The sequence below is a fragment of the Stenella coeruleoalba genome, assembly GCF_951394435.1.
Source record: "Stenella coeruleoalba genome assembly, contig: scaffold_116, whole genome shotgun sequence".
Taxonomy (NCBI): domain Eukaryota; kingdom Metazoa; phylum Chordata; class Mammalia; order Artiodactyla; family Delphinidae; genus Stenella; species Stenella coeruleoalba.
Genome location: NW_027645886.1, coordinates 904852 through 913394, shown reverse-complemented (window position 1 = coordinate 913394; position 8543 = coordinate 904852). Strand labels below are relative to the sequence as shown.

Below are 8543 nucleotides of genomic sequence, written 5' to 3'. Positions count from 1 at the left end.
CACATTTAAACTTCTGTTTCACACATTTTGCAAATTGTGAGGAGGATGAACGGGAAGAGGGGGAACCAATGAGAGAAGAGTTGTAGGGGTTTGGACGGGCACATAACACTCTAATTTCCCATTAAGAATAAGAATTAAAGAAAGGCTCAGCCTGCCTCGCCGGAGCCAAAATAGGGCCTGAAGCAATCCTGCGGGTTTGAGGCCAGCTCACAAAAGAGCAACTTAAAAAATGGAGCTCAGGGTCACTGCAATTCACAAATCTGCAGAGTTATAAATGAAAACTAACGTCCAAAAATATGTTGAGGTAAGGCAAAGAAGAGGATCTGAATGCAAGACAGAATTGCAAGAAACAGATTTCAAGAGATAGATTGGACTCGTCTTTAACGCACATGAAAAGCGGCAGAATTTCGACAATGATGCAGTTGGCCCAAAAGGGCGTATGCGTTTTTTCCTGACTATATCCAGGAAAAAACGCATACGCACTTTATGGGTAACGAAGCAAGCAAGCAATGCAAATGTGCACAACAAAGAAGTCTCACTTCCCACCGGTCAAAAGGGCCATCCTAAAAAATTGTAAAAACCAGAAATGCAGGACAGGCCATGGAGAACTGGGAACCTTGTTATGCTGATGGGCGGGATGTAAATTGCCAACAGACACTCGGGAGAAGTGTATGGTGTTTCCTGAAACATCTAAAAAACAAAGCAACAGAGCCTAGGGCACTGCCACTTATGGTCCTATAGCTTAGGGAAATTAAAATCAAAAAGACACAGCCACCCCAAAGTTTGGGACGCCTCGGTTTACAAGAACCTCATTTACCGTACAAGTTTAATATCACAGAAAGTGAAAAATGGATAAAGAACTTGTGGTACTTACGTACAATGCAGTATCACTCAGCAATGAAATCTATGTCATCAGGACCGTAGCAGCATAATGAGTGGATTCAGGTACGATGATTCTAAATGAAATAAGTCACACAGAAAAAGAAACATCATAAGATTTCACTAATACACGGAATGTAAACTTGGCTACACAGGAACTGCATTCCAAAACAGAACAGCGTCTCAAATATAGAAAACCAACTTATGCTTGCTTAAGGGGAAAGATGAGTTGGGGTGCTGCATAAAACCAGAGATTGAAATGAGCACAGATAAAGTTCCTTAAGCCAAATATGGAATAGACAAGAGCTACTCCTTGCTCAACGAAATGGACTCAACACCCCATATTAAACGCCTAAGAATGTACCTGACTAGTAAGTATCTTAAAACCTATGGATTGCTATGTCTCCAAAAGAGAATCAAGCGTGTGTACAGGGGCATAAACGCAGCAGTGATAGGATTGGAGAGGTTCGGTGAGCAAATGAAGACCCTTTGAAGACATATTGCATGGTACCCATTCCACGGGTCTCAACTCTCCAGGTTTAAGGTATTCTTCCTTCAGCTAAAACATGCATGTGGAACCCAGAGTATGATCAACCGTGTGAACGGGAGACGTGTTCAAATATGTCTCAGTTTTCCTCCCCTGGTACTCGGGTGCAACATTCCAGACGCTTTACTAACACTCTACCCACTTGGAGAGTCAGCGCCTTTAACCTCCTGTTTGGCCCAGTTTGCAATTTCTGCGGAAGATGAACAGGAATAGGGAGAACCAATGAGAGACTAGCTGGAGGTGTCTGGACGGGCAAATTTAACTCTCATTTCCCACCAGGAAGAGAAAATAACCAAAGGCTCAGCGTGCCGTGCCGGAACCAGATTAGGGCCTGAAGACATCCTGCGGTGTTGCGGTCAGCTCACAAGAAAGCGAGTTGAAGAAAGGAGCTCAGGGACACTATAATTCACAAAGCTGCAGAGTTATAAATGACAGCTATCGTCCAAAAATAGACTGAAGTAACGCTGCCAAGAGGACTTGAAAGCAGGGAAGAATTGCAGGAAACCGATTTCAGGAGGTAGACTGGAATTGCATTGAAAGCATAGGAAAAGAGGCAGAACGTCCACAATGATGCACTTGGCCAAAAAGAGCGTATGCGTTTTTTCCTGAATATATTCAGGAAAAAACGTATACACACTTTTTGGCCAACCAAGCAAGCTTGCAAAGGAAATCTGCACTACAATGAAGTCTCACTTCCCCCCGGTCAAAAGGGCCATCTGAAAAAAGTGTAAAATCCAGAAAGGCAGGACAGGCCATGGAGAACTGGGAGCCTTGTTATGCTGATGGGCAGGATGTAAATTGCCAACAGACACTCGGGAGAAGTGTATGGTGTTTTTTACTGAAACATCTAAAAAACAAAGCAACAGAGCCTAGGGCACTTCCACTTATGGTCCTATAGCTTAGGGAAATTAAAATCAAAAAGACACAGCCACCCCAAAGTTTGGGACGCCTCTGTTTACAAGAACCTCATTTACAGTACAAGTTCAACATCACAGAAAGTGAAAAATGGATAAAGAAGTTGTGGTATTTACTTATAAAGCAATATCACTCAGCAATGAAATCTATGTCATCAGGCCCTTAGCAGCATAATGAGTGGATTCAGGTACGATGATTCTAACTGAAATAAGTCACACAGAAAAAGAAACATCATAAGATATCACTAATACACGGAATGTAAACTTGGCTACACAGGAACTGCATTCCAAAACAGAACAGGGTCTCAAATTTAGAAAACCAACTTATGCTTGCTTAAGGGGAAAGGTGAGTTGGGGTGCTGCATAAAACCAGAGATTGAAAGGAGCACAGATAAAGTTCCTGAAGCCAAATATGGAATAGACAAGAGCTACTCCTTGCTCAACGAAATGGACTCAACACCCCATATTAAAGGCCTAAGAATGTACCTGACTAGTAAGTATCTTAAAACCTATGGATTGCTATGTCTCCAAAAGAGAGTCAAGCACGTGTACAGGGGCATAAACGCAGCAGTGATAGGATTGGAGAGGTTCGGTGAGCAAATGAAGACCCTTTGAAGTCATATTGCATGGTACCCATTCCACGGGTCTCAACTCTCCAGGTTTAAGGTATTCTTCCTTCAGCTAAAACATGCATGTGGAACCCAGAGTATGATCAACCATGTGAACGGGAGACGTGTTCAAATATATCTCAGTTTTCTTCCCCTGGTACTCGGGTGCAACATTCCAGACGCATTACTAACACTCTCCCCACTTGGAGAGTCAGCGCCTTTAACCTCCTGTTTGGCCCAGTTTGCAATTTCTGTGGAAGATGAACAGGAATAGCGAGAACCAATGACAGACTAGCTGGAGGTGTCTGGACGGGCAAATTTAACTCTCATTTCCCACCAGGAAGAGGAATTAACCAAAGGCTCAGCGTGCCGTGCCGGAACCAGATTAGGGCCTGAAGCCATCCTGCGGTGTTGCGGCCAGCTCACAAGAAAGCGAGTTGAAGAAAGGAGCTCAGGGGCACTGTAATTCACAAACCTGCAGAGTTATAAATGGCAGCTATCGTCCAAAAATATACTGAAGTAAGGCTGCCAAGAGGACTTGAAAGCGGGGCAGAATTGCAAGAAACCGATTTCAGGAGGTAGACTGGAATTGCATTGAAAGCATAGGAAAAGAGGCAGAACGTCCACAATGATGCACTTGGCCAAAAAGGGCGTATGCGTTTTTTCCTGAATACATTCAGGAAAAAACGCATACGCCCTTTTTGGCCAACCAAGCAAGCTTGCAAAGGAAATCTGCACTACAATGAAGTCTCACTTCCCCCCGGTCAAAAGGGCCATCTGAAAAAAGTGTAAAATCCAGAAAGGCAGGAAAGGCCATGGAGAACTGGGAGCCTTGTTATGCTGATGGGCGGGATGTAAATTGCCAACAGACACTCGGGAGAAGTGTATGGTGTTTCCTGAAACATCGAAAAAACAAAGCAACAGAACCTAGGGCACTTCCACTTATGGTCCTATAGCTTAGGGAAATTAAAATCAAAAAGACACAGCCACCCCAAAGTTTGGGACGACTCTGTTTACAAGAACCTCGTTTACAGTACAAGTTCAACATCGCAGAAAGTGAAAAATGGATAAAGAAGATGTGGTATTTACTTACAAAGCAATATCACTCAGCAATGAAATCTATGTTATCAGGCCCTTAGCAGCACAATGAGTGGATTCAGGTATGATGATTCTAACTGAAATAAGTCACACAGAATAAGAAACATCAAAAAATATCACTAATACATGGAATTTAATCTTGGGTACAGAGGAACTGAATTACAAAACAGAACAGGGTCTCAAATTTAGAAAACCAACTTATGCTTGCTTAAGTGGAAAGGTGAGTTGGGGTGCTGCATAAAACCAGAGATTGAAATGAGCACAGATAAAGTTCCTTAAGCCAAATATGGAATAGACAAGAGCTACTCCTTGCTCAACGAAATGGACTCCACACCCCATATTAAACGCCTAAGAATATACCTGACTAGTAAGTATCTTAAAACGTATGGATTGCTATGTCTCCAAAATAGAATCAAGCATGTGTACAAGGGTCATAAAGGCAGCAGTGATAGGATTGGAGAGATTCGGTGAGCAAATGAAGACCCTTTGAAGTCATATTGCATGGTACCCATTCCACGGGTCTCAACTCTCCAGGTTTAAGGTATTCTTTCTTCAGCTAAAACATGCATGTGGAACCCAGAGTATGATGAACCGTGTGATCGGGAGACGTGTTCAAATATGTCTCAGTTTTCGTCCCCTGGTACTTCGGTGCAACATTCCAGACGCTTTACTAACACTCTCCCCACTTGGAAAGTCAGTCCCTTTAACCTCCTGTTTGGCCCAGTTTGCAATTTCTGCGGAAGATGAACAGGAATAGCGAGAACCAATGAGAGGCTAGCTGGAGGTGTCTGGACGGGCAAATTTAACTCTCATTTCCCACCAGGAAGAGGAAATAACCAAAGGCTCAGCGTGCCGTACCGGAACCAGATTAGGGCCTGAAGCCATCCTGCGGTGTTGCGGCCAGCTCAAAAGAAAGCGAGTTGAAGAAAGGAGCTCAGGGGCACTGTAATTCACAAACCTGCAGAGTTATAAATGACAGCTATCGTCCAAAAATAGACTGAAGTAAGGCTGCCAAGAGGACTTGAAAGCGGGGCAGAATTGCAGGAAACCGATTTCAGGAGGTAGACTGGAATTGCATTGAAAGCATAGGAAAAGAGGCAGAACGTCCACAATGATGCACTTGGCCAAAAAGGGCGTATGCGTTTTTTCCTGAATATATTCAGGAAAAAACGCATACGCCCTTTTTGGCCAACCAAGCAAGCTTGCAAAGGAAATCTGCACTACAATGAAGTCTCACTTCCCCCCGGTCAAAAGGGCCATCTGAAAAAAGTGTAAAATCCAGAAAGGCAGGACAGGCCATGGAGAACTGGGAGCCTTGTTATGCTGATGGGCGGGATGTAAATTGCCAACAGACACTCGGGAGAAGTGTATGGTGTTTCCTGAAACATCTAAAAAACAAAGCAACAGAGCCTAGTGCAATTCCACTTATGGTCCTATAGCTTAGGGAAATTAAAATCAAAAAGACACAGCCACCCCAAAGTTTGGGACGCCTCTGTTTACAAGAACCTCGTTTACCGTACAAATTCAATATCACAGAAAGTGAAAAATGGATAAAGAACTTGTGGTACTTACGTACAATGCAGTATCACTCAGCAATGAAATCTATGTCATCAGGCCCGTAGCAGCACAATGAGTGGATTCAGGTATGATGATTCTAACTGAAATAAGTCACACAGAAAAAGAAACATCATAAGATATCACTAATACACGGAATGTAAACTTGGCTACACAGGAACTGAATTCCAAAACAGAACAGGGTCTCAAATTTAGAAAACCAACTTATGCTTGCTTAAGGGGAAAGGTGAGTTGGGGTGCTGCATAAAACCAGAGATTGAAATGAGCACAGATAAAGATCCTGAAGCCAAATATGGAATAGAGAAGAGCTACTCCTTGCTCAACGAAATGGACTCAACACCCCATATTAAACGCCTAAGAATGTACCTGACTAGTAAGTATCTTAAAACCTATGGATTGCTATGTCTCCAAAAGAGAATCAAGCATGTGTAAAAGGGTAATAAACGCAGCAGTGATAGGATTGGAGAGATTCGTTGAGCAAATGAAGACCCTTTGAAGTCATATTGCATGGTACCCATTCCACGGGTCTCAACTCTCCAGGTTTAAGGTATTCTTTCTTCAGCTAAAACATGCATGTGGAACCCAGAGTATGATGAACCGTGTGATCGGGAGACGTGTTCAAATATGTCTCAGTTTTCGTCCCCTGGTACTTCGGTGCAACATTCCAGACGCTTTACTAACACTCTCCCCACTTGGAGAGTCAGTCCCTTTAACCTCCTGTTTGGCCCAGTTTGCAATTTCTGCGGAAGATGAACAGGAATAGCGAGAACCAATGAGAGGCTAGCTGGAGGTGTCTGGACGGGCAAATTTAACTCTCATTTCCCACCAGGAAGAGGAAATAACCAAAGGCTCAGCATGCCGTACCGGAACCAGATTAGGGCCTGAAGCCATCCTGCGGTGTTGCGGCCAGCTCAAAAGAAAGCGAGTTGAAGAAAGGAGCTCAGGGGCACTGTAATTCACAAACCTGCAGAGTTATAAATGACAGCTATCGTCCAAAAATAGACTGAAGTAAGGCTGCCAAGAGGACTTGAAAGCGGGGCAGAATTGCAGGAAACCGATTTCAGGAGGTAGACTGGAATTGCATTGAAAGCATAGGAAAAGAGGCAGAACGTCCACAATGATGCACTTGGCCAAAAAGGGCGTATGCGTTTTTTCCTGAATATATTCAGGAAAAAACGCATACGCACTTTTTGGCCAACCAAGCAAGCTTGCAAAGGAAATCTGCACTACAATGAAGTCTCACTTCCCCCCGGTCAAAAGGGCCATCTAAAAAAAGTGTAAAATCCAGAAAGGCAGTACAGGCCATGTAGAACTGGGAGCCTTGTTATGCTGATGGGCGGGAAGTAAATTGCCAACAACCACTCGGGAGAAGTATATGGTGTTTCCTGAAATATCTAAAAAACAAAGCAACAGAGCCTAGGGCACTTCCACTTATGGTCCTATAGCTTAGGGAAATTAAAATCAAAAAGACACAGCCACCCCAAAGTTTGGGAAGCCTCTGTTTACAAGAACCTCGTTTACAGTACAAGTTCAACATCGCAGAAAGTGAAAAATGGATAAAGAAGTTGTGGTATTTACTTACAAAGCAATATCACTCAGCAATGAAATCTATGTCATCAGGCCCTTAGCATCACAATGAGTGGATTCAGGTATGATGATTCTAACTGAAATAAGTCACACAGAAAAAGAAACATCATAAGATATCAGTAATACACGGAATGTAAACTTGGCTACACAGGAACTGAATTACAGAACAGAACAGGGTCTCAAATTTAGAAAACCAACTTATGCTTGCTTAAGGGTAAAGGTGAGTTGGGGTGCTGCATAAAACCAGAGATTGAAATGAGCACAGATAAAGTTCCTTAAGTCAAATATGGAATAGACAAGAGCTACTCCTTGCTCAACGAAATGGACTCAACACCGCATATTCAACGCCTAAGAATGTACCTGACTAGTAAGTATCTTAAAACCTATGGATCGCTATGTCTCCGAAAGAGAATCAAGCATGTGTACAGGGGCATCAACGCAGCAGTGATAGGATTGGAGAGGTTCGGTGAGCAAATGAAGACCCTTTGAAGTCATATTGCATGGTACCCATTCCACGGGTTTCAACTACCCAGGTTTAAGGTATTCTTCCTTCAGCTAAAACATGCATGTGGAACCTAGAGTATGATCAACCATGTGATCGGGAGACGTGTTCAAATATGTCTCAGTTTTCGTACCCTGGTACTCGGGTGCAACATTCCAGACGCTTTACTAACACTCTCCCGACTTGGAGAGTCAGCGCCTTTAACCTCCTGTTTGGCCCAGTTTGCAATTTCTGCGGAAGATGAACAGGAATAGCGAGAACCAATGAGAGACTAGCTGGAGGTGTCTGGATGGGCAAATTTAACTCTCATTTCCCACCAGGTAGAGGAAATAACCAAAGGCTCAGCGTGCCGTGCCGGAACCAGATTAGGGCCTGAAGCCATCCTGCGGTGTTGCGGCCAGCTCAAAAGAAAGCGAGTTGAAGAAAGGAGCTCAGGGGCACTGTAATTCACAAACCTGCAGAGTTATAAATGACAGCTATCGTCCAAAAATAGACTGAAGTAAGGCTGCCAAGAGGACTTGAAAGCGGGGCAGAATTGCAGGAAACCGATTTCAGGAGGTAGACTGCAATTGCATTGAAAGCATAGGAAAAGAGGCAGAACGTCCACAATGATGCACTTGGCCAAAAAGGGCGTATGCGTTTTTTCCTGAATATATTCAGGAAAAAACGCATACGCCCTTTTTGGCCAACCCAGCAAGCTTGCAAAGGAAATCTGCACTACAATGAAGTCTCACTTCCCCCCGGTCAAAAGGGCCATCTGAAAAAAGTGTAAAATCCAGAAAGACAGGACAGGCCATGGAGAACTGGGAGCCTTGTTATGCTGATGGGCGGGA

General features: G+C 43.6%; 1 long non-coding RNA gene across 5 annotated transcripts in view; it reads right to left on the bottom strand.

Moving 5' to 3' along the window:
- Positions 1 to 895: 895 nt before the first annotated feature.
- Positions 896 to 8543, bottom strand: part of LOC307181491 — an 856694-nt gene continuing 849046 nt past the window's right edge. For all 5 annotated transcript variants that reach the window (XR_013826899.1, XR_013826900.1, XR_013826901.1 and 2 more), the window contains exon 4: positions 896 to 956. This is a non-coding gene — a long non-coding RNA (uncharacterized lncRNA). The remainder of the gene's footprint in view (positions 957 to 8543) is intronic.